This window comes from Oryx dammah, unplaced genomic scaffold (assembly GCF_014754425.2).
Source record: "Oryx dammah isolate SB20612 unplaced genomic scaffold, SCBI_Odam_1.1 HiC_scaffold_10, whole genome shotgun sequence".
In the NCBI taxonomy this organism is placed as follows: Eukaryota; Metazoa; Chordata; class Mammalia; order Artiodactyla; family Bovidae; genus Oryx; species Oryx dammah.
In genome coordinates, this window is record NW_024070194.1 from 39967055 (window position 1) to 39994675 (window position 27621).

At 40.1% G+C, this 27621-nt stretch overlaps 1 protein-coding gene and 1 pseudogene across 1 annotated transcript in view; both read right to left on the bottom strand.

Moving 5' to 3' along the window:
* The window catches only part of LOC120869468 (dihydrodiol dehydrogenase 3-like), a 269082-nt gene that overhangs the window by 40811 nt on the left and 200650 nt on the right, over nucleotides 1-27621 (bottom strand). The window lies entirely within an intron of this gene.
* On the bottom strand, nucleotides 7476-20322 carry LOC120869410 (annotated as a pseudogene).

Below are 27621 nucleotides of genomic sequence, written 5' to 3' on the forward strand. Positions count from 1 at the left end.
TCAGTCTTCCCCAGCATCAGGATCTTTTCCCAGTGAGTCAGCTCTTTGCATCAGGAGGCAAAATCTTGGAGCTTCCGCATCAGTCCTTCCAATGAATAATCAGGGTTGTTTTCTTTTAGGATTGACTGGTTTGTTCTCCTTGCTGTTGAAGGGACTGAGTCTTCTCCAGAACCACAGTTCAAAAGCATCAATTCTGTGGCCCTCAGTCTTCTTTATGGTTCCACTCTCACATTCATACATGACTACTGTAAAAAACATAACTTTGACTATATGGACCTTGGTGGGAAAAGTGATGTCTCTGTTTTAATACATTGTAATACAATTTTAATACATTGTTTAGGTTTGTCATAGATTTTTTTTTTTTCAAGGAACAAGTGTCTTAATTTCCTAGCTGCAGTCATGGTTCACAGTGACTTTTGAGCCCAGGAAAATAAAGTCTGTCACTGTTTCCATTTTTCCCCCATCTATTTGCCATAAAGTGATGGGACTGGATAGGCTTCCTGGTGGCACTAGTGGTAAAGAACCTGCCTGCCAATGCAGGAGACATAAGTGGCATGGGCTCTACACCTGGATCAGGAAGATTCCCTGAAGGAAGGCACGGCAATCCACTCCAGTATCCTTGCTCGGAGAATCCCAAGGACAATGGAGCCTGGCTGGCTACAGTCCATAGGGTTGCAAGAGTCAGACATGACTGAAGTGACTTAGCATGCACTCATGCATGATGTGACTGATTGCAATGATCTTATTTTCTTGAATGTTGAAATTTAAGCCAGGCTTTTCACTGTCCTCTGCCACCTTCATCAGGAGGCTCTTAATTCCTCTTTGCTTTCTCCCAGAAAGGTGGAGTCATCTGCATAACTGAGATTATTGATATTTCTCCCAGCAATCTTGATTCCAGTTTGTGATTCATCCAACCCTGTACTTAGCTTGATGTACTCCACATATAAGTCGAATATGCAGGGTGATGATAAACAGCCTTGACACACTCCTTTTCCAATCGAACCAGTTCATTGTTCCATGTCTGGTTCTAACTGTTGCTTCCTGACCTGAATACAGGTTTCTCAGGAGGCAGGTAAGGTTTTCTGTTATTCTCATCTCTTTAAGAATTTTCCACAGTATGTTGTGATCCACACAAAGACTTTTGAGTAGTCATGGAAGCAGAAGTAGATGTTTTTATGAAATTCCCTTGCTTTTTCTATGACCCAAGAGATATTGGCAATTTGATCATTGCTTCCTCCACATCTTCTATATCCAGCTTGAAAAAATTATTGGTTCACATACTGCTAAAGTCTAGCTTAAAGGATTTGAGCATTACATTGCTAGCATTTGAAATGAGTGAAATTTTCAGTAATATGAACATACTTTGGTATTGCCCTTTTTTGTGACTGGAATAAAAACTGACTTTTTCCAGTCTTGTGGCCACTGCTTTGCTTTCCAAATTTGCTGGCATATTAAGTGCAGCACTTTAACAGCATCATCTTTTAGGATTTGAAATAGCTCAGCTGGAATTCCATCATGTCCACTAACTTTGTTCATAGTGATGCTTCCTAAGGCTGACTAGACTTCACACTCCAGGATTCTGGCTAGAGCTAAGTGACCATACTATTGTGGTTATCCGTGTCATAAAGACCTTTTTTGTACAGTTCTTTGGTGTATTCTTGCACCTCTTTTTAATCTCCTCTGCTTTTATTAGGTCCTTACCACTTTTTTCCTTTATTCTCCTCATCTTTACATGAAAAATGTCCTTGGTATCTCTAATTTTCTTGAAGAAACATTTAATCTTTCCCATTCTATTGTTTTAGTCTATTTCTTTGCATTGTTCACTTAAGAAGTCTTTCTTATAACTCCTCGCTATTCCTTGGAACTCTTCACTCAGTTGCGTATACCTTTCCCTTACTCCTTTGCCTTTCCCTTCTCCTCTTTCTTCAGCTATTTTCAAGGTCTCCTCAGACAGCCATTTTGCCTTCTTGCATTCCTTCTTCTTGGGGATAGTTTGGTCACCACCTCCTGTACAGTGTTACAAGCCTCATCTATAGGGTTCAGGCACTCTATCAATTTAATCCCTTGAATCTATGAAACACTTCCATTATATCATCCATAAGGGATTTTATTTAGGTCACATGTGAATGGTCTAGTGACTTTCCTACTACAGGGAAAGAATACAGACCCACGAATCAGCAAAAATTGGATAAAAGATTTATTGAGCATGACCCTGCCTACCAGAGTAAGACTCAGTTTTCCCCACAGGCAGTCCCTCCCATCAGGAAGCTTGCAAAGCCTCTTATCTTCATCCATCACATGGCAGAGAGGGAGCAAGAATTTCAGTCCTATGGCCCTCAGAATGAAAACCACAATCACAGAAAATTAACCAAAATGATCACATGGGATCACAGTCTTCTGTAATTAATGAAACTATGAGTCATGTCATACAGGGCCACCCAAGATGGGCAAGTCATTGTGGAGAGTTTTGACAAAATGTGGTTCACTAGAGAAGGCAATGGAAAACCACTTTAGCATTCTTGCTGTGAGAACACCATGAACAGAATGAAAAGGCCAAAAAGATATGACACTGAAAGATGAACTCCCCAGGTCAGTAGGTGCCCAATGTGCTACTAGGGAAGAGGGAGAAATAGCACCAGAAAAAATGAAGAGGCTGTGCCAAAGCAGAATTACTGCCCAGTTGTAGAGGTATCTGTTGGTGAAAGTAAAGTCTGATGCTGTAAAGAATAATATTGCATAGGAACCTGGAGCATTAGGTCTCTAATCCAGAGAAACTGGATGTGGACAAACAGGAGATTGCAAGAGGAAACACGAACATTTTAGGAATCAGTGAACTAAAATGGACAGAAATGGGCAAATTTAATTCAGATGACCATTATATCTACTACTGTTGGCAAGAATCCCTTAGAATAAAAGAAGAAGCCCTCATAGTCAATTAAAGATTCCAAAATGCAGTACTTGGGTACAATCTCAAAAATGACAGAATGATCTTGGTTCACTTTCAAGGGAAATCATTCAACATCACATCAATCGAATTCTATGCCCCAACCACAAATGCTGAAGAAGCTAAAGTTGAAAGGTTCTGTGAAGACCAACAAGACCTTCTAGAACTAACACCCAAAAAAGATGTCCTTTTCATCATAGGGAGCTGGAATCCAAAAGTAGGAAGTCAAGAGATATCTGGAGTAACAGGCAAGTTTGGCCTTGGAGTACAAACAATGCAGGGCAAAGGCTAACAGAGTTTTATCAAGAGAACACTCTAGTCATAGCATACAACCTCTTCTAAGAACACAAGACCTGTACTCTAGGAACTGGAAAAGGCAATAAAATAGATTTCTCCCTACAACTTCCAGAAAAGAATGCAGGCCTGCTGGCCTCTGATTTCAGCCTATTGATTTTGAATTTCTAACCTCCACAATGTAAAATAACAAATTGGTGTGTCAATCCACAAAATTTTTGGTCATTTGTTGGAGCAGCAGAATTAACTAATACAGATGTGGTTCAAGTCAACCCACCTCTGTCTGCTGCATCCTAGGTTTTCCTATCTGCTGGATTGTTCCTCTGACCACAGAGCCAGGTGGTCATCTCCCCCAACTGGGAGCCTTGTCCAGTTTCTTCAGCAGTTGCCCAATACCATGGTCCCCATTACAGCAAAGTCTTTGAAAACTGTGCATACTCTGTCTATCGTTGGTCTCTTTCCACCATTTCTTGAGCCCACTCTACTCGGAGTTTGCCTTCAGCACTCTATCAAAGTTTCCATTGACTTTGCCAAGGTTAACTGTGAAATCCAATGGTCAGTTTTCACCCTTTTCTTACTTGTCCCCTTTGAAGCATTAGACTCTTTTCTCCTCCAATCATTTACTTCATGTGCTGTCTAAGAACCGTCCCTCCCATCTCACTAGCCTCTCCTTCTCAGCCTCTTTTACTGGTTCTTCCACTTTAGAAACAAAGAAAAAAAAAACTTCCTAATGCTGGATCCTCGTGAAGCTTGACTTCCCTGTCTACACTCACTGTATAATATAATATCTCTGATTTTCTACTTTCATGGCTTTAGGTAGCAACTAAATTTGACAAATCATGAATATAAATATTTTATCTAAACCTTTTCTCTAGTAGACTTCTATGTCCAACTGTATTCATATACCTTCACTTTTAAGTACCTAAAGGCACCTCAAATATACATGCCTAAAATTTAACTCCTAATCTCCCCACAAAAATGTGCTCCCCTCATTGTCTGCATCTGAGAAAATGGCATTTCCATCTCCTGTCCCTTAACTACAAACACCTGGAATCAACTTTTATTCCCTTCGACTTTCACCGTATGTCCAATATGTTAGAAAGTCTAGCAGATGCTGCCCTAAAAATATATCCTTCTTCTAACAACTCTGATCACTTTTACTGTTCATTCTGTGGTCCAAACCAACATCACATCTCATCTAAATTCCTGTTGAGTCCTAAAAGAGGGCTCTTTTCCCTCTTTTTCTTCTCAACATAACAACCAAAGTGACTTAAAAAAAAAAAAAAAAAGCATGTCAGCTCATGTCTATTGTGCTCAAAACCCAAAATATCATTCTCCGTTTCTCACAGAGTAAAGTCCTTTAAAAGCCTATGTGACAAGGACCCCCTGCCCCACCGGCTCTCTGACTTGTCTTCAGCCCGTCTCCCCTCCTCACTAAACTCCACCCACATCAGCCAACTTGCTGGCCCTTAAATGTTACATGAACTCTCTTCTTTCCTGGACTTATCATTTACTGTTCCAGAGAAATGCATGGAGCACTATCACCATGTTGCAAAACTGTTTCTTGCACAAATGAAAAGTTGTGTGGGATGAAGGGTAGTTGGTGTCCCTGCCTAAGAGATGTGCAAAAATAGGAGAGACTGTGTAGAATTATCTCCAACAGGAATTTACCCATTTTAATAGCTTAATAATCCTAATTTTGTTCACAGCCTCAGCCTCCACTAGAGTATTGACTCATTTTAATTTATATTTATTGATAAAACAATTTCTAGGCAAACAAATAAGAAATTAAATAAATGAATAAGATTTTCTGCTTTACAGTAAGCTAATATAATGCTGGATTTTTAAAATCATATTCTTAATATACCAAGGTAATTATGCTCAGTTAAAAAATAAGTATACAACTTGTTTTGTAAATAAACATGCACACACATTTGTATAGGAAAGTGCACCAAAGTATTATTAAAACGGTTAGTCACAGCTTATTTTTATTTTCAATCCTTTGCCTCTATTTCCTAACTTTCTGTAAATTGTATGTTTATTTTAATTATCAGAAAAAAAGTATTCTTACTTTGAAGTCTTTATTGTTTCAAAACATGTTAAATGTTTTAAAATGAAAAGCAAGCTTTCCATATTTCAGAAACTTCATTTAAGCACCTCCATCAAGTATGAAGTGGGCTAAACTCTAAATTTACAAACACGTTCCTCCTTCTCCCCTGATAAGCACACAACAGGAGTCTGCTCCATGTGCCCATGGCACCTGCACATCCAATACCAACATTTATATGTAATATTCATTCCACAGTGACAGGTAGTTTGGCTCAGGTTACAATTAATAAGAGGACACATTCACAGGACTAAGTACAGAGGTCATTTCAGACACAGATGGAACTTCTGTCCCTAGATGATGAGAAAGGTCACAGTGAACAAATTAGCTGCTCTTTTTCACACATCCATGGATAAGCAGATACTGAGAACCCAAAAAAAGTACAGGGTGTCTCCATTAAGGAATTTCTCATCTGTTGAAGAGATACCATGTACACCTCAATAATCATACAGCTCAAAGTGGGATCATTATTTTCTTACTTTATAAAGTATTAAAACACTGGTTATTCAGCAATTAATTTTAGAGCTGTTTTCCTTTTTTCCATGTTTGTACTTTTCATTCTAATGTGTCCTTTTCAATTCAATTCATTATAAAGTGCACTTTTTGTGGTTCCATGTTCCAGAAGCTTTGCTATTGAGTTGAGCCCACAAAGATATGTAAGTCTAGGAATTCACAGCCTAATGAAGGAGAACATAGAATTAAAAAGCCTTTGAAAACTTAAAAGCCATTGAGTACAGAAGAGGAACTTTCCACATTTTTTCCATGTATCATATCTTTTCTTAGAATCAAGATACAGCTTTGCAACAATTGGGAGAGTTTTGAGATTTTCCACTGAAACTATATCTTCAGTATTACAAAAACTAAAAAAACTAACCTAAAAAACTAAATCTTTGTTTTACAAATAATTTGTATTCTTTCTCTCTAAACTCCCTTCTAAATTTCTATTTTGTCTCTTCAATCCTGATCTTCGTCAGTAATTAGGCAGCTGGAGTCACATGTTAGTGACTAAGTCAGAGTCCAGGTGATAGGGGCTTCCAAAGGGATGTATTCTTGATTGACAGAAGCTACAGTGGGATGAGTGCTGACTCAAGAAACCAGACACCCAGCCGATCTTACCTGGGCATGTCCTGCTAACAACACAGAAGTCACTCACTGGAGGGTCAGTTAAGTTAATGACCTACTTGTAATTCAGTTTTGTGAAATTATAAGGATGAGGAAATGGGAGTTGGAATAGGGAAAAAAGACCAAAGAAAAGATCAATTGGAAATAAATGGGTAATGTCTTGGAGAAGAAATGCCCATTAGGGAGAAAACACACCAGACACTTCGGGAAAGGGGTGGAAGTAGGTCCCCTGTGACTTCTGAGCACTGGTGCACATTGGCCTGCCTGGATCCCCTCCAGAAAAACATTAACATGACATTTTACAACTGTACGTGGGCAAACATCAACGCGGGCTTCCCAGGTTGTTTAGTGGTAAAGGATCACACTGGCCCTGGGGTGGGAAGATCCCTTGGAGATGGAAATGCTTGGGAAATCCCATGGACAGAAGAGCCTGGCAGGCTACAGTCCTACCTCTTTGGGGGTTGCAAAAGAGTCAGACTTCACAACTGAACAACAACAAAACATGAATGTAATGCACGATGGATTCATTATTATACAGTTATTATTAACATAATCATTTTCCACAATGCAAAAAGAATTAAAGATAAAACATCTTCACAGGTACCTGAAGGAATAGTGGGCTACAGGCACCGTGCCCTTTGTGTTTTCTGGGTCCCTCCACCCTAAGAGCAGGTGCAGCAAGCCCAAGGATTAAGGGCACAAAGTAGTGAATTCACCACAATGTCCACTCTGGCCATCCTGGACAATGGCCACTCTTTTCTGGGCTTTCCTGGGACCCAGTCACATTTCTGTTGGTCAGAGATCGAGCCCTGGAGGAAGAGATCGAGACCAGAGATCGAGCCCCTGGTCTGAGGTCTACAAGAAGCCCCTGGTTTACTCCTACACTGGAAATCAGGACTGTCTTCCCAGAATTAAGCTTGTGAAAAGCATAACTCCCCTGTTGACCTTCCTTCTACAGAAAACAGTGTACATGAGAAATATCTGCAAGTCACTTACAATAGTATCTCATCATATCATATTTCTATTGAGGCCATCGATTGTTTTCATGTCTTCTGGAGTCACCTCAAAGTGAAACACCTGGAATGAAGGAAGAATCACATTAACCTCTCCCCCAAGAAGCTGGCCTCCCCCTGGGGACTGGAGGATTTTCCAGCTGGATGGAGATAAGAGGAGGGGACAGGGAAGCTGTGTCTGTCCTCAGCTTCCAGGTGAACAAGCCTGGGACCCTCTGCTGAGTTCTCACTTCTCCTTCCCACACCTTCTCCTTCTCTGTCCACCTCACAAACTTTACAGTGCATCAGTCCCTTATCTTTCTAAGTGAATCACGTGTGACAAAAAACAAACTAAAATCTTCTTTTTCCAAACACATTGCCTTTGGACACTGCTGACTCCATACTGAACCTGTGCTGACATTAGACTGATTATCTCTCCCCAACACACTCTAAGGGTGACAGCATTCAGCTGAAGCAGTGTGGGAAGGAAGCTCCCCCATGAAAACCTGTTCAGGAATCTGATATCAAACTACTCATTATCTATGATTGAAACTAACTAAAAATTTATGTAAATGCATTTGTGCAGAAAGTAATCAAATTGTTAAAACATTAAAGAACAATTTAATAATTAAAAATTCACATCATAATCATGAAATTGCAAGCTCAATTTTGTAAAGAAATTCTTTTTCTCCAAAGTGATCTAGTGTTTCATTGCAACATGAACCAAAGACCTGAGCATGTATTATTTCCTGGAAGTTGGTAAACTGATATTAAATTTTAAATAAAAGAGAGCTAATCAAAAGCAGTCAGGACATTCTTAAAAAATAAAAAATTACCATTCTGAAAAGCAAGACTGATTTTTGACTTTAAGAACACAGTGTAGAAAACTGAATATTTAAATAGAAGAGAGACACCAAAAATGTATTTATGAAAACTTGATATGTGACTGAGCTGACAATGAAAATCTGTGAGGAAATATGGAACCTTAGATTTACATTTAAATATACATAAATACGTATGTATCCATTTTCATATTATCTTAGATAATCAGTTCCAGCTAGATTACAGAACCAAATTTAAATGGAAACATGGAAACAACTGATCAGGGGACAATTTCCCTTCCCCTTGATGTGGCCTGACCTGTAACCTGCATTGAATAGTGATATTTCCCAGAAGTGGTAAGCCAGATCTGATCCCAGACAGGAAGAGGACTTTTTCCCTAATCACTAACTTGGGGTCATAGCCCTGTGCTGAAATGAAGACCAGGTTAGTTGGTACAGTCAAGCCAAATATTCATGAAAAACTATACAGAGAAACATGAAGGCCCATCTGACAAGAGCCATATCCACCTACTAAAGCAGAACTGCCAAGCTGCTCTGAGCCGAACTTTAAATTCATAAAAGAACCCAGCCAAGAGGACAACAGCTTAGCTGAGTGAAGGCTGACTGTCAAACCACAGAAGCAAGAGACACATAAATGATCTCTGAATTAAATCCTGAAACTGAGGAGTTTCCTGTACAGCTATGGCTAAAGGTACAATAATGGTCTCCTACATCGAAAACAAAATACAACCTAGCAAAAATGGACAAACTATTGAAGAACTTTCACAAAGACAGAAACTCAAGAAGATTAAATATATGAAAATGAAACCTTAATAGAATTCAGTGAAATGCAAACTAAAAACACAATGGTTTGGAGGTTAAAGATCACTGCCATAATTTTTCTGCCCTCATATTCACATGTTGATGGTGTTAGAAATGAAATTTTTGAGAGGCGATTAGGTAATCATGGTGGAGCCCTCATGAATGAGATTTAAACAATATCATATTCATAGAAGATATTTGGGAGAGCTCTATTGCCCCCTCCACCATGTTAAGATACAAAAAGAAGCCTGTGACTGGCAGCAGCACCCTCACCTGACCACATGAGCACGCTGAACTCAAATCTCCAGCTTGAATTGTGAGAAACAAATTTAAATTTTTTCTCAGGTGCTCAATATGTGGTGTTTTGTTAGAGTGGTTCAAACATTCTTAAAAAAAATCAAATAATTCAATTGCATCAATTGAGAACAAAGAAAACAAAACATCATTTGCATGAAGTGACAGAATACATTGCAAATGTAATGCTCAAACTAAAACCTCCGTTATCTGTCCAACTGTGACCCTCTCCAGACATGATGCCTCTCTTGTTGCCACAGCAGGAGGAGAAAACCACCAGGAATACACACAACGCATTCACGCTCAAGGAAAGAACAGGTAACTCGTCTTGGTCCAAAGACAGTCTGAGAGTCAGAAAAAGAATGACCTCGTGAAGGATATTCCTTGGGAACCCTCTCCCCACAGTCCCACTCATCACCTGTATATTCTCCTTGATCCACTTCTTATTGTTACCTTTGGCCAATACCACAATCCTATGCTGTATCTGCTAGTGAAGAGCAACCAGAGCTGGGGTTTTCTTATGCTTTGGGGCAATGGCAGAGAGAACTGGGTCCTCCAAGAGAACGGGGTGGTTCAGGTTCACCCTGGAAGGAAATTCAGAAATGCTGAGGAGCTGAGACTAGGTACTCAGTTTGTGAGTAGGTTTCCCAAACAGACCAAGAGGTTCACTCTAGACCACTGCTTCTCAAAGTGTGGTTCATGGACCAGCATCATCAGTATCACCTGGGATCTTGTTAGAAATACAAATTCCATGGCAGAGCTGAAGACAAACTGAATTAGAACCTCAACTGTGTCACTTCCCATTCTGTGTTTACAGAGCTCTACAGGTAATTCGGAGCCATTATTGAGTTGAGACCACGACTGCCAAACTCATGTATTTGTCCCTTAATTTTAAGCGGATGTTGTTTCTTCTACAATCAAGGGCATGAAAAGAGAAACTGAAGGAAAAGACCAAAAATAGTTTGTAAATTTCACTTTTTCTAAGGTATTGATAAAAATTGAGAGGCCTCAAAATAAGAGACATTTATTTCATCATTATTCTACTATAGATGCTTACAAAAATGGTTCAAGTTGAATTTCTTTTCTATCTTGATAGACCTAGGAGTTATATATTATTATCTCAACTTTAGACATAAGGTAAGTGAGTCTAGAAACACATATTTCCTTTTAAGATGCTTTGTGAATTTATTTTTTTAATTAATTTATTTTATTCTATTTTTTAATATAAATTTATTTATTTTAATTGGTGGCTAATTACTTTACAATATTGCATTGGTTTTGCCATACATCAACATGAATCCACCACGGGTGTACACGTGTTCCCCATCCTGAAACCCCCTCCCACCTCCTTCCCCATACCATCCCTCTAGGTCATCCCAGTGCACCAGCCCTGAGCATCCTGTATCATGCATTGAGCCTGGACTGGTAATTCATTTCACATATGTTATTATACATGTTTCAATGCGATTCTCCCAAACCATCCCACCCTTGCCCTCTCCCACAGAGTCCAAAAGACTGTTCTATACATCTGTGTCTCTTTTGCTGTCTCTCATACAGGGTTATCATTACCATCTTTCTAAATTCCATATATATGAATTAGTATACTGTATTGGTGTTTTTCTTTCTGGCTTACTTCACTCTGTATAATAGGCTCCAGGTTCATCCACCTCATTAGAACAGATTCAAATATATTCTTTTTAATGGCTAATACTCCATTGCATATATGTACCACAGCTTTCTTATCCATTCGTCTGCTGATGGATATCTAGGTTGCTTCCATGTCCTGGCTATTATAAACAGTGCTGTGATGAAAACTGGGGTACACGTGTCTCTTTCAATTCTGGTTTCCTCAGTGTGTATGCCCAGCAGTGGGATTGCTGGGTCATACGGCAGTTCTATTTCCAGTTTTTTAAGGAATCTCCACACTGTTCTCCATAGTGGCTGTACTAGTTTGCATTCCCACCAACAGTGTAAGAGGGTTCCCTTTTCTACACACCCTCTCCAGCATTTATTGCTTGTAGACTTTTGGATCACAGCCAATCTGACTGATGTGAAATGGTACCTCATTGTGGTTTTTTGATTTGCATTTCTCTGATAATGAGTGATGTTGAGCATCTTTTCTTGTGTTTGTTAGCTATCTGTATGTCTTCTTTGGAGAAAAGTCTGTTTAGTTCTTTGGCCCATTTTTTGATTGGGTTGTTTATTTTTCTGGAATTGACCTGCAAGAGTTGCTTGTAAATTTTTGAGATTAATTCTTTGTCAGTTGTTCCATTTGCTATTATTTTCTCCCATTCTAAAGGTTGTCTTTTCACCTTGCTTATAGTTTCCTTTGTTGTGCAGAAGATTTTAAGTTTAATTAGGTCCCTTTTTTTTTTTTTTTTTTGCTTTTATTTCCAATATTCTGGGAGGTGGGTCATAGAGGATCCTGCTGTGATTTATGTCAGAGAGTGTTTTGCCTATATTCTCCTCTAGGAGTTTTATAGTTTCTGGTCTTACATTTGAATCATTAATCCATTTTTAGTTTATTTTTGTGTATGGTGTTAGAAAGTGTTCTAGTTTCATTCTTTTACAAGTAGTTGACCAGTTTTCCCAGCACCACTTGTTAAAGAGATTGTCTTTTCTCCATTGTATATTCTTGCCTCCTTTAAAGATAAGGTGTCCATAGGTGTGTGGATTTCTCTCTGGGCTTTCTATTGTGTTCCATTGATCTATATTTCTGTCTTTGTGCCAGTACCATACTGTCTTGATGACTGTGGCTTTGTAGTAGAGCCTGAAGTCAGGCAGGTTGATTCTTCCAGTTTCACTCTTTCTCAAGATGGCTTGGGCTATTCGAGGTTTTTGTATTTCCACACAAATTGTGAAATTTTTTGTTCTAGTTCTGTGAAAAATACCGTTGGTAGCTTGATAGGGATTGTGTTGAATCTATAAATTGCTTTGGGTAGTATACTCATTCTCACTATATTGATTCTTCTGATCCATAAACACGGTATATTTCTCCATCTATTAGTGTCCTCTTTGATTTCTTTCACCAGTGTTTTATAGTTTTATATATGTAGATCTTTTGTTTCTTTAGGTAGATATATTCCTAAGTATTTTATTCTTTTCATTGCAATGGTGAATGGAATTGTTTCCTTAATTTCTCTTTCTATTTTCTCATTATTCAGTTCAGTTCAGTTCAGTTCAGTCACTCAGTCGTGTCTGACCCTTTGCGACCCCATGAATCGCAGCACGCCAGGCCTCCCTGTCCATCACCAACTCCCAGAGTTCACTCAGACTCACATCCATCGAGTCAGTGATGCCATCCAGAAATCTCATCCTCTATTGTCCCCTTCTCCTCCTGCCCCCAATCCCTCCCAGCATCACAGTCGTTTCCAATGGGTCAACTCTTCGCATGAGGTGGCCAAAATACTGGAGTTTCAGCTTCAGCATCATTCCCTTCAAAGAAATCCCAGGGCTGATCTCCTTCAGAATGGACTGGTTGGATCTCCTTGCAGTCCAAGGGACTCTCAAGAGTCTTCTCCAACACCACAGTTCAAAAGCATCAATTCTTCGGTGCTCAGCTTTCTTCACAGTCCAACTCTCACATCCATACATGACCACTGGAAAAACCATAGCCTTGACTAGTCGGAACTTTATTGGCAAAGTAATGTCTCTGCTTTTCAATATGCTATCTAGTTTGGTCACAACTTTTCTTCCAAGAAGTAAGCGTCTTTTAATTTCATGGCTGCAATCACCATCTGCTGTGATTTTGGAGCCCCAAAAAATATATTCTCATTATTAGTGTATAGGTAAAGTACAACTTTCCAAAACTGAACCAGGAAGAAATAGAAAGTCTTAACAGACTCATCACAAGCACGGAAATTGAAACTGTAATCAGAAATATTCCAGTAAACAAAAGCCCAGCACCAGACGGCTTCACAGCTGAATTCTACCAAAAATTTAGAGAAGAGCTAACACCTATCTTACTCAAACTCTTACAGAAAATTGCAGAGGAAGGTAAACTTCCAAACTCATTCTATGAGGCCACCATCACCCTAATACCAGAACCTGACAAAGATGCCACACAAAAAAAGAAAACTACAGGTCAATATCACTGATGAACATAGATGCAAAAATCCTTAACAAAATTCTAGCAATCAGAATCCAACAACACATTAAAAAGATCATACATCATGACCAACTGGGCTTTATCCCAGGGATGCAAGGATTCTTCAATATCTGCAAATCAATCAATGTAATTCACCACATTAACAAATTGAAAAATAAAAGCCATATGATTATCTCAATAGATGCAGAGAAAGCCATTTACAAAATTCAACATCCATTTTTGATTAAAAAAAAAAAAACTCTCCAGAAAGCAGGAATAGAAGGCGCATACCTCAACATAATAAAAGCTATATATGGCAAACCCACAGCAAACATTATCGTCAATGGTGAAAAATTGAAAGCATTTCCCCTAAAATCAGGATCAAGACAAGGGTGCCCACTTTCACCACTACTATTCAACGTAGTTTTGGAAGTTTTGGTCACAGAAATCAGAGCAGAAAAAGAAATAAAAGGAATCCAGATTGGAAAAGAAGAAGTAAAACTCTCACTGTTTGCAGATGACATGATCCTCTACACAGAAAACACTAAAGACTCCACCAGAAAATTACTAGAGCTAATCAATGAATATAGTAAAGTTGCAGGATATAAAATCAACACAAAGAAATGAAACACATATTTTTTAAAATGTGTTCATTAGTTAATAGGTAAATCATGACATAAGCTTGTGTCTCTGGTCTCAACTGGGAGATCATATATAGATTTTAATGCAGACAATTGTTATTCATGAGTCGACAAGCTAATACAATCTAGAAAAATTGGCTCGGTGATGGGAAGATAAAAGAGAATTCATTCCATTACTCTGCTCTCTTCCCTTTGCCTATGAGAGTTATCTGAGTATTGTATGATTTAAACTATCTCATCAAAAATTGAATTTTACATAAATTCCCTGTTTTTTTTCATTATAGTTCTGTACCATCCTTTTACTCTTTGGGATCCCAGAGCACTATAGACAGCAAGAACAATATCATGTGACTTGCAGAAATCCAACAGTTTCCTCTGATTGAGATAAGGGTGATGTTCCACCTTTAGAAAACCAATAGAGAAGAGTGTCAGATACTATGGAAACATAATACTAATATGACAGAGGGAGACAAAAAGTTTAAAAAATGATAAAGGAAAAACTATAACATTAAATGTAACCTGGAAATATTAACATCAACAGAGAAACAAAGAAAAGTGGGTTTATACAGTTAATTTATGATGGACATAGATGGGAGAACCAGTCCAAGACTGACTAATCAAAAGATGGACTGTACATTTGAGTAGACATTCATGAATAAATATTTCATAGACTGTTAGCATCACCATGAGACTTTAACTTCACCCTCTAACCTGGATGATTTTCGTAATGTCCAGTACAATTTTCTGAACTGTGTTCCCTGCTAACGACTTATAAATGCTGTGACACCAAGATTTAGGATTCAGCCATCAGAACCTCACACAAACCCTTAATACCCATCACAACTGATTTAACTCTTTATTAATTTACCTCTGATTCTGTGTTTTCATGGTTTTCCTTCCTATACAAAGCTTGCTCCAGGACGCTTTCAACCTCCGAACTGGTCATGCTATCATCTCAGGGAAATGCTTCCTTCCTCTACTTCTGGATTCTATTCACGATTTACCAGAAAGCCCTCTGCACTTTTTCCATCCAAATTTATCAGACAGAGATACCATTATGGGTTCTATTCACACCATCCAGACAGGTCCCTACTCTCTAGAACCTTCTGTCCACAAATGTAGGATGAACAGGAGGGGAGGACAGACAGACATCAGGCTCCAGGGCAAGAAGGAGGTTCTGAAGAGCAGGAGGGAGATGAGCCGAGCTGCTCACCTGGTTGCAGACAGGCTTGTACTTGAGCCCTGGCTTGTTCAGGATCTTCCCCAGTTACTTGTGGTTGAAGTTGGACACCCCTATGGACTCGGTCAGCCCTGCGTCCTTACACTTCTCCAGTGCCTGGGAGGGAGGGGTGGTGAACAGTCACTTGGAATGGGCAATAGAACAAGAATAAAAGCTGAAAAAAAATCTGTAAAAACTGTCATCCATCAAGAATTAACATTGATTATCAAGAAGAAAACAGGGGAAGAAGACATTATACAAAAATAATTATCGTCTCCTCTTTGAACCCCGGAGAAGACATATCACATGGAAGGAAAGAGATGCCTGTCTGCACTGTCCCATACATCTCCTCCTTTCCTCTCTGGAACATTTCAGCAGTGGTTTCCTCCCGACAACCCAGCAACACAGCCCTTAGACTTTATGAACTGCTGGGTCTGATGGTCCACAGCCCATTCTCACAAGTGGAAGAAATGAAAGAGGTTCCCACTGTCCCGGCTCCTCCTCTGGTCTCTCTCCTTCCCATACTCACCTCCCATGTGTGACAGAAATCCACTGAGTCAAATACTAGTTTTCCATTTTCATCTGTTGGCAAAATGTCCTCCCCTAGCTGGAATGGAAGCAGTCATTTTATAGATGTCACAAAATAATTTCTCCATATTTAGCCAGGCTCCCAGGAATTAAACCTCTATGAGGTATCTTTACAACTTTCTAGATACTAATATCTGCAAAGTGATTTTATGTCTTCAGGAGGGAGGGTTACTCTACTCTTTTATACTAAATATATGTTGTAATAAGTACAAGTTTTCTACTTCCTAAAACAGACTTCCAGTGACGTCTGTGAACTTTGTCTCTTCTTGTACTTGCCTCTTTAGAAGTGCTTCTGTGAGCTGGGAATGACAGTAAGTTACATGGCTTTATTTCTAGAATAAAAATTGAAATCTTGACCTGGGCTAGATAACCAGACTTCTTTTTATCTCTGAGCATCAGGGGCCCTAGGGAAAGCGTATGAACCAGCAAGTCTCTCCTTAGGTTGATATAGAATGTGGAAGATCCAGCCATGCTCTCAAATATTCATGACCATGAGGCTTGAGCTGCCCCAAGGCAGCTAATGGAAAATGTTCAGTAAAACTAAAGCAAACCATGAGTAGTACCCTGATAAGGAATAGAAAAAAGGAGACATTTCTGAAGAGTACTGCAGCCCTCTGTCTGTGGCTGGAACTTGCCAGCTACGTAGTCCATGAAGCTGTTTTGTGTCAGATGGCTTGAGTTCTGTGACATGAAATTAGTTGTTCTAAGTAAACCTTTCTTAAAGGCTAAGTGCAGACCACAGACCTCATCTGAAGACAGGAGAGAGTGTAGGCAAGGTCTCCCAAGTCCCTATAAAGGTATGAGGCTTAGACCCACCCAGACGGAGCACCACCAAATCTGCTCACCTAGAAAGGGTGAAAGGCAAGAGAAACTCATCATGTTCAATGTAAGGCAGTGTCATGCTCACCACGGCTGCACCAAATTCTTGGTTCATGAAATCCCCAGAGACTCGGGAGTCATTACCAGGACTGGGTGCAGAACTGGCTTATTTATATTTCCAAAAGTTTTCAAGCAGAGACTCTCAGATTATTTAACTCCTTTTTCTGGGAGGCATGTAAGGAATTCAAAGAATCTCAGTTATAAGATGATCATAAATGATTACTTGGGGGACTCTACTCTAGTGTAATCATTCCTTCAACCTACTAGACAAATCTCACTTCAACCATCCAGGCAGGTTGATGAACATTTTAACACAAGATATAGCACTGATGTGATCACACAAATTTCCAACCTTCTGAGCCAGTAGATAATGCATAACATAGGGTTGAAGGTTTTTCAGTGACTTTTCCAAGGCTGGTCAGACCAACTCTGGTCGAAAGGATGTGCACCAAAGCTGCAGAGGTTAAGAAATAAAATTTGTATTAATAAAACTTTAGTTAATTTTTTTATGAGGTGGGGGGATGTGTACCATGTTGCTTGTGGGATATTACTTCCCCTACCAAGGATGGAATCCCAGCTTATGGCAGTAAAGCACCACGTCTTAAGCACTGAACTACCAGGAAACGCTAATACTTTAGGAATATACCAATAAGCATCGTTCACCAAACAACTCTTCACTGAACAAATGATCCTATTATATAATTGTCACCTGGGTACAATCACTTGCACACATATGCACACACACAACACACACAGGACCTTCGAAGTGCAAATATGTCTTCTCTCTTCACAGTGCCATCTGCAACCTTACTTTGAATGGCCTGGTCTATCTGCTCTTCATTTTGGTACACATGAGCACAGTCAATATGGTGGAACCCAACCTCTATAGCAAATGCTGTGAATTCCAGAGCTTCCCTCTTAGCAACCTACATAAGCAACAAAGATAGAAGCTGAATATCACATAAGAAATTGCTAGACATAAGCTTTCACCTTCCCAATATAAACATTTCTTTGTGCCTTTGGTTAGTTCTGTATGTGTAGTGATGAATGCTTGATGATTTCCCTGAACATTCCTGGTCAGTGGTTAAGTGGACACCCAGGAACCCTTCAACCTGAGGCAGTCAGTGGTTGACTAATGGCATCAGAGACCTCAAGACCACCTGCAGGTTCATTGATTTGCTGGAAGAACCCAAAGAATTCTGCATAAAGTTGTAGTCATGGATATTATTTATATAGTGAGATGTTTGAAGATAAATCAACAAAGGTGTAAGGTGTCTGGTAAAAGCATCAAGAAACAAAGTAAAAGCTTCTAAGATCTCTGTATAGCAGTGAGGCCACAAAGAATACACCACACCACATAAAAACTGTATGCAATCAAGGTGTGTACAAAGTAATGTTCTCATATAAGCTGTTGTTTCTGTTCAGTTGCTCAGTCCTGTTCAACTCTGTCTAACCCCAAGGACTGCAGCACTCCAGGTTTCCCTCTCTTTCATTATCTCCTGCAGTTTGCTCAAACTCATGTCCATTGTGTCAATAATGCCATCCAACCATCTCATCCTCTATCGTCTCCTTCTCCTCCTGCCCTCAATCTTTCCCAGGATCAGGGTCTTTTCCAATGGGTTGGCTCTCTGCATCATGTGACCAAAGTTGGAGCTTCAACTTCAGCATCAGTCCTTCCAAGGAATACTCAGGGTTGATTTCCTTTAGAATTGACAGGTTTTGTCTGTCTCCTTGCTGTCCAAGGTACTCTCAAAAGTCCTCTTCAACACCACAGTTCAAAAGCATCAGTTCTTTGCACTCAGACTTCTTTATGGTCCAACTCTCACATCTATTCATAACTACTGGAAAACCATAGCTTTGACTATATGGCCTTTTGTCAGCAAAGTAATGTCTCTGCTTTTTAATACACTGTCTAGGCTTCTCATAGCTTTTCTTCCAAGGAGCAAGCGTTTTTTAAATTCCTGGCTATAGTCACCATCCACGATGATTTTGGAGTCCAAGAAAATAAAGTGTGCCACTGTTTTCATTTTTCCCTCATGTATTTGCCATGATATGATGGGACTGAATGCCATCATCTTAGTATTTTTAACGCTGAGTTTTAAGCCAGCTTCTTCACTCCCTCTTTTACCTTCATCAAGAGGCTTTCTAGTTCCTCTTCCCTTTCTGTCATTAGGGTATTGTCATCTCCATTCTTGCCTGGAGAATCCCATGGACAGAGCAGCCTAGCAGGCTACAGTCCATGGGATCACAAAAGTCAGGAAAGACTGAGTGACTAAACCACCACCATCACCAAGGAATAAGCCAGTGAGCTTCAGTAATATCCTGGCTCCTTCATTCCCCTCACCCCACTTTGCTCTACAAAATATACAAGTCCTGTCTTCTATCTGCAAAATGTCTCTGAATATGTTTTTCCTTTTTATAAATTAGAATAGTGAGACTCAAAGTTTAAGGACCAATCCCTTGCCACGTCTACACTAAAGACAAGATAGACAGCAAACTTTCTCACTTCCAGACTAGAGACTTACCAGCCCATGTTATGCCCGAGCACTGCAAACCATACTTTAATTTAAAAAAAAAAAAAAAAAACATTGAAAGTGAAATTCACTCAATCGTGTCCAGCTCTTTGTGACCCCATGGACGTTAGCCTATCAGGCTCCTCTGTCCATGGGATTCTCCAGGCAAGAACATTGGGGTGGGTTGCCATTTTCTTCTCCAGGGGATCTTCCTGACCCAAGGATCGAACCCATATCTCCAGCATTGCAGGCAGATTCTTTACCATTTGAACACCCAGGGAAGCCCAAGAAAACATTAGAAAACCTAGCCTGTAAGATAGTACCTTTTCCCTTCAAATGAGATTATATTTTCCCTAAGAATAAGTTTCCAAGCAGAAACAGCAATATGAGGCAAAACACAGTTGGAGTGTTTCTTGCCTGCCATCTAGCAGGGACTCCACAGTAGAAAAACAATTCATTCCCATTATTTTTCATTCACCTCATCTATAGGACCTCCCACCTCAAATACTTCTCTGTGTCATGGCTTTTGGGAAGGAGGAAAGAGTTCTGGAAATAATTAAATATACAGATAAACCTCACCATTGCAATCACCTTCAAAGCAAAGCAGCTGACAATTTTCTTGACAGCCGAGTCTCCTCTTCTGCCAAGCTGGGAAAGAGATGGAAACTGGAGGGGAACCCAGAGTAATCTGCAGGTGAGCACAACCTCAGACCCTGATGCAGAGTGGAGACTGGATGCTATCTCCCGTTTCACAGAGCATGGTTCTAGCCTGATTGGTGGAACCACATGACCCTCCCAGAGTCACCCAGGAACTCAGGGCTTGACAACCCAAGTCCCTTCTACTCATGTTACATTCACTTACTATTTATATCTCAACCCACAACCACTACTGTTACCTCTGGAGGTGCATAGGTTCCAAATCCCAGGACAGGAATGAAGTGGCCATCATTAAGCTTCACCTTCTGGCCTTTGGGATCCATTGCCTGTTTCTCCTCTGAGTAAGCAGATTGATATTTTCTTCTTCCTTCACAGGTTATAAATAACAGGAAGTTCACACCCCAGCTGCACTGTCCAACATTAGCAGATATATTGTAGAAGTATGATTAAAGTAGTGTCCATGGAATAAGGAGAGGCTTGAAGACAGTCAACTTGTTTGATTTTTTTTTATCAGCATAACCTCAAGTATTATATACTGATGAAATTGGGTGGGCAATTATTGACCATTAGTTAGACTAGAAACTTCCAACAACAATATTTTTTGTTTTCCTATTATGACCATAATGTCAATCAAACAAGAAAAAGCTATCTTACTGTACAAACACACACACATACATAAATCACACAGTCTGAAAGTGTTTAATAGCAGTACACCCGCGGTGGATTCATGTCAATGTATGGCAAAACCAATACAGAATTGTAAAGTAAAATTAAAAATAAATAAATTTAAAAAATAAATAAATAAAAGCAAAATAAAATAAAATAAAATGTTACCCTTTAATAAAGAATCAAAACTTCAAATGAAAATAAATTTGTCTCTTTATATTTCCCACCAGGAGAACTATTATGCTTTACAGACCTGACTGGTGAAATCCTGAACAGTATACAGAAACCAGACATTTTGGCAAAATACTTATTAGAGATTAATTATTAATAGCCTTAGGATACCATATGCACCGTGCAAAGAGACTCTGAGTGTTTATACATTGTACTTAGTTATATAACTTTAAGAGTAGTCTCGTAGATTAGCACTGAAAAAGGCATATTACCATACATGTAATAGATGACCAGTTCGATGTATGAAATGGGGCACTCAAAGCCGGTCCACTGGGACAACCCAGAAGGATGGGATGGGGAAGGAGATGGAACGGCAGTTCGGGACAAGGGGCACATGCAACCGTGGTTGATTCATGTCGATGTATGACACAAGCCACCACAATATTGTAAAGTGATTAACCTCCAATTAAAATAAGTAAATTAATTTTTTTAAAAAAGAGTATTCTCATAATGTAACTGATACATATTTTACATAATTTACTGTTCCACATTATTCATAAAAGAAAAAACTATAAACAAATTAAAATATTACAAATTTGGAAAGAAAACAGAAGTTGTGATGCACTGATACATGAAAATGTAGTGAAGATAAATAAAATTTAACATGTACAGTGATGTCAGCAAACTGGTGAGATGGGAGGACTGAATTCTCCCAAGGAAAAACAAGAAAAGAAAGAGAAATTAGTTTTAAAACCTGATAGGAGTTCTGGAAAACAGTCAAAGAGTGGCAGCAACAAATGAATAGGCAGTTAGGAAAAATCCAGAACAGAGTAGAAGGAAATTTCATCATGTATTACTCACCTGTACCCTCCTCCTGCCTGGAGCAGTGCAGTCTTGATCAGCTCCCAGTTGCCTCCCTCAAACCAGAGTGATCAGAGGAAACCTTATTGCGAGGTTCCAACCAACTTGGGAGCTGCCTGGAGACTGGTATCTGTTCCACTTAACTCTAAGCTTGAACTGAAGAGTTCCTGGAATGTCTATTGCAGCTGCAGGGGAACTATATATATATATAAATGTGTGTGTGTGTGTGTGTGTGTGTGTGTGTGTGTGTATGTATATATACATACATATGGAACCAAGGACAAAGGAATAAGGGTGGAGACATAGACTAGACCATGTATTAAAAGGCCCTGAATAGAATGGGGGTGTGGCTTTGGGGGACATAGTGCATTCAAAAACAGTCATAAATTCACCAGAATCAGATAGCCAGTCTCGATCAGGTAAGATGCTGACTCAAAAGTGAACTGAGCCACCCTGAGCTTTCCCGTTGGGCTGATCCCAGGACTAGGAGTTAACTAGTGAAAGTTATGACAAGGAACAACTCTACCAAGAGTGAGCATTTGCCTGTTTCAAGGATCCAACTGAATGCACACACACAGGAACATGCACACATCTGGACGGAGCAGGGCAGCCTCAGAGAGGGCCCTGAGGAGCAGGGTCTGGGGCTCTGACGGTGTGCCAGCGCTGCACCACATGCATGGCTGCCCACACTGGGGGCTGCTCCTGCACACCTTCCTCCAGCTCTGCCACCCTCTGGGGCAAAGGTGCCAGTGTGGAGGAGGGGGGTGCACACTTACAAGGAGTGGAACCAATTCTCAGGGTTCTGCTCCAGCATCTTGGGACTCACCTGGCCCAGTAGGGTGGGGACAGCCACTGAGCACAGGAGAAGCCTTTGCTCACACTGGGCTCTGGCTCTAGCCAGCCCCTCCCCCTCCCAACAACATGACAGTTGCCAGCACACCCTGGGAAGGAGTGGCCCTGCCCTCCTCAGCTCCAGCTCTGCCCCAAAGCCTCTGGGCACACAGACTGCACATGGATAGGTCCACACAAGGACACCTCTACAAACCAGGACAGGTAACTTTTATTACCTAATTTCATAGAGAAGGAGGAAGCTAAGCAAAATGAGAGAGGAATTTGTGTCAAATGAAACAATAAGGGAAAAAAACCTGAAAAGATCAGATATTGAGACAAAGATTAATAATTTATCAAAATAATTTACCAGAATACAGAATCATAAGAAGAATTCTACATTAACAAGGGAATAAAACATACTAGCATTCACAGTGGAGAAGGAAATGGCACCCCACTCCAGTGTTCTTGCCTGGAGAATCCCAGGGACAGAGGAGCCTAGTGGGCTGCTGTCTATGGGGTCGCACAGAGTTGGTCGGACACGACTGAAGCGACTTAGCAGCAGCAGCAGCAGCAGCATTCACAGTGTAGGGGTTCCAGAAGCAGAAGAGATGTGCAAGGGGTCTAAAAATGTAGGTGTGATGAAATTATGGCTAAAAGTTTCCTTTAACCTGGGACTTTCCTGGTGGCCCAGTGGTGAGGACTCTGTGCTTCCACTGCAGGGGTTACAATTCTGAACCTGGTCTGGGAACAATCTTGTAAAGGTGATTAAAATCTTGAGATGCAAGATATTCTTGGTTTCCCTGGTAACCCTAATATAATGACAAAGTCCTTACATGTGTGACATGGGAGGGTTGTAATCGAAGAGAATGTGGGAAGACAGGAGCATTAGATAAAAGATTCAAAGATGCTATAGTCTATCTCTGAAGATCTCGGTAGAGTCCACAAGATGAATACAGAAGAGTTCTCTTGTTCAGTTTCTCGGTTGTGTCCAACTCTTTGCCACCCCATGGACTGCAACACAGCAGGTTTCTCTGTCCTTCACTATCTCCCAGAGTTTGCTCAGATTCATGTCCTTTGAGTCAGTGATGCCATCCAACCATCTCATCCTCTGTCCTCCCCTTCTCCTCTTGCCCTAGTCTTCCCCAGCATCAGGGTCTTTTCCAATGGGTTGGCACTTAGCATCAGGTGGCTAAATATTGAGTTTCAGCTTCAGCATCAGTCCTTCCAATGAATATTCAGGGTTGATTTCCTTCAGGATTGACCAGTTTGATCTCCTGGCTGTCCAGAGTCTTCTCTAGAACCAAGTTTGAAAGCAACAGTTCTTCAGGGCCCAGCCTTCTTTACAGTCCAACTCTCACATTCATACATGACTACTGGAAATGCCATAGCTTTGACTCTACAGAACTTTGTCAACAAAGTAATGGCTCTGTTCTTAAACAGGTTATCTAGATATCATAGTTTTTCTTCCAAGGAGCAAGCATCTTAATTTAATGGCTACAGTCACCATCTGCAGTGATTTTGGAGGCCAAGAAAATAAACTTTGTCACTGTTTCCAAGTTTTCCCCATCTATTTGCTGTGAAGGGATGGAACCAGATGCCATGATCGTAATTTTTCAAATATTGAGATATAAGCCAGTTATTTCTCTCTCCTCTTTCACTTCCATCAAGAGACTCCTTAGTTCCTCTTTGCTTTCTACCATTAAGGTGATGTCATCTGCATATCTGATGTTACTGATATTTCTCCCAGCAATCTTCAGCCCACCTTGTGATTCATCCAGCCCAATGTTCCACATGATGTACTCTGCATATAAATTAAGTAAGCAGGGTGACAATATACAGCTTTGATGGACTCCATTCCCAATTTGAAACTAGTCCATTGTTTTGTGTCCAGTTCTAACTGTTGCTTCTTGGCCTGAATACAGGTTTCTCAGGAGCCAAGTAAGGTGGTCTGGGATTTCCATCTCTTTAAGAATTTTCCACATTTTGTTGTGATCCACAGAGTCAAAGGCTTTAGCATAGTCAATGAAACAAGTAGATTTTTTTTCTGGAATTCTCTTGCTTTTTCTATGATCCAGTGGATGTTGGCAATTTGATCTCTGGTTCCTCTGGCTTTTCTAAATCCAGCTTGTACATCTGCAAGTTCTTGGTTCACATACCACTGAAGCCTAGCATCAAGGATTTTCAGCATTACCTTGCTACTATGTGAAATGAGTACAATTGAGCAGCAGTTTGAACATTCTTTGGCATTGCCCTTCTTTGGGATTGGAATGAAAACTGACCTCTTCCAGTCCTGGGGCCACTGCTGAGTTTTCCAAATTTGCTGGGCTATTGAGTGCAGCACTTTCACAGCATCATCTTTTAGGATTTGGAATAGCTCAGCTGGAATTCCATCACCTCCACTAGTTTTGTTCATGCAAAGCCCTCTTGACTTCACAATCCATGATGTCTGGCCCTATGTGAGTGATCACACCATAATGGTTATCCCAGTCACTAAGGCCTTTTTTTTGTATAGTTCTTTATACTCTTGCCACTTTTTCCTAATCTTTTCTGCTTATCTTAGGTCATACTTTTTTTGTCCTTTATTGTCCTCATCTTTGCATGAAATATTTCTTTGGTATCTCTAATTTTCTTGAAGTGATCTCTAGTGTTTCTCATTATATTGTTTTCCTCTGTTTCTTTGTATGATCACTTAAGAAGACTTCCTTACCTCTCTCAGCTATTCCTTGGAACGCTGCATTCAGATGGGTAAATCTTTCCCTTTCTCCTTTGCCTTTTCCTTTTCTTGTTTTCTCAGATATTTGTAAGGTCTCCTCAGACAATCATTTTGCCTTGTTGCATTTCTTTTCTTGGGATGGTCTTGATTACCCCTCCTATATAATGTTACAAACCTCTACCCATAGTTCTTCTCTATGGCACTCTATGGCACTCTATCTATCAGATCTAATCCCTTGAATCTTTTTATCACTTCCACTGTATAATCATAAAGAATTTAATTTAGGTCATTCCAAAATGACCTAGTGGTTTTCCCTTCTACTGAAGGGAGCACAGTCCCACTGTTACCAAAACAGTGTGTGGGGGTATGGCTGCTCGTTGCTTCAAATCCAATAATCAGGCCAGGTTGGTGGAAAGGAAAGTTTGTTTGATTTCAGATTCCAGCAACTGAGCTGTTTGTGTGGCAGACATCTGTCCAAAGGCCAACCCCCCTCCACTGGAAACCAGTGGGGCAAGAGCCCTTATAGACAGAAGTGATAGTGGTGCTATATGCAGAAACAGCACAGTCAGCTCTGGCAGTCATCTTCAAATTGGTCATCCGTGGTCTGACCCATGTCATCTTGATTGTTTTATGTACATTAGTCTTCAGTTCCAGGACCCATTTGTTTGCATTTCTTGAGGCCATTACTCAGAAGTGTGGCAGCTTATGTCATGGCAGCTCTCGTCATCATATAGTTAACTTCTCCACCTGGTGTCTTAGTATCTATAAGGCAGCTCACAGGATATGGTTCAGAATATTATCTATAGCCCTTGAGAAAGAGTGGAAGGTCCTTGATTATGCTTAATGACCACATTATTATTTAGTCTCTTTTGACCCTTTTCCTTTGTGTCTACAGTTCTCGATTCTCTGATTAAACTTATTCTTTGAAGTTTTCCACAAAGAGCAAGGAAAGGACATGGTACAGGGGCAAGGAACAAAGGATTCTGCTTCATTTCACCACCCATCAGCAGAAAATTGGGTTAAAGATTTACTAAGCATTGCCCTGCCCACCAGAAAAATACTTCCCCATAGTCAGTCCCTCCCATCAGGAAACTTGCACAAGCCTTTTATCCATATCCATCAGAGGGCACACAGAAGAAGCAAGAATTTCAATCCTATGGCCTCCAGAATGAAAATTACAATCACAGAAAACTAAACAATGTGATCACATATAGATCACAACCTTGTATAACTCATGAAACTATCAGTCATGCCATGCAGGGACACCCAAGATGGACAAGTCATGATGGAGAGATCTGATGATGGAGGAGGAATGGCAAGCCACTTCAACATTCCTGCCTTGAGAACCCCATGAACAGTATGAAAAGGCAAAATTATATCATACTGAAGGATGAGACCTCCGGGTTGGTAGGTATCCAATGTGCTACTATAAAAGAGTAGAGAAATAGCTCTAAAAGGAATGAAGAGGCAGAGCCAAAGCAGAAACAACACACAATTGTGGATGTGTCTAGTGGTGGAAGTAAAATCTGATGCTGTAAGAGTAATATTGCATAAGAACCTGGAATGTTAGATCTCTGAATCCAGGTAAATTGGATGTGGTCAAACAGGAGATGGCAGGAGTAAACATGGACATTTTAGAAATGAGTGAACTAAAATGGATGGGAAATAGGTGAAATAAATTCAACTGACCCTTATATCTCCTACTGTGGGCAAGAATCCTTTAGAAAGAAGGAAGTAGCCCTCATAGTCAACAAGAGTCCAAAATGCAGTATACTTGGGTGCAGTCTCAAAGATGACAGAATGATCTTGGTTCATTTTCAAGGCAAACTATTCAACATGACAGAAATCCAGGTCTATGCCCCAACCACAAACCCCAGAGAAGCTGAAGTTGATGTGTTCTTAGAAGACCTAAGAGACCTTCTAAATCTAACACCAAAAAAAAGATGTCCTTTTCATGAGGGGACTGGAATCCAAAAGTAGAAAGTCAAGAGATACCTGGACTAACAGGCAAGTTTGGCCTTGGAATACAAATGAAGCAGGGCCAAAGCTAACAGAATTTTGTCAAGAGAATGCTCTGGTCTTAGCAAACACCCTCTTCCAACAACATAGGACCTGTTCTCTAGGAGCTGTATAAGGCAAGGAAATGGATTTTCCCCTACAACCTCCAGATAAGAATACTGGCCTGCTGGCACTTTGACTTTAGCCCATTGAATTGCATTTTGAATTTCTGACCTCAGGATATGTAAACTAATACATTGCTGTTGTTTCAAAGCACAAATTTTTAGTCATTTGTTATACCAGCAGTATTAACTAAGACAAATGTGGTTCAAATCAGCCCCACCTCCGTTTGCTGTATCATAGATTTTCCTCTCTCTGCTGGACTGTTCCTCTGACCTCAG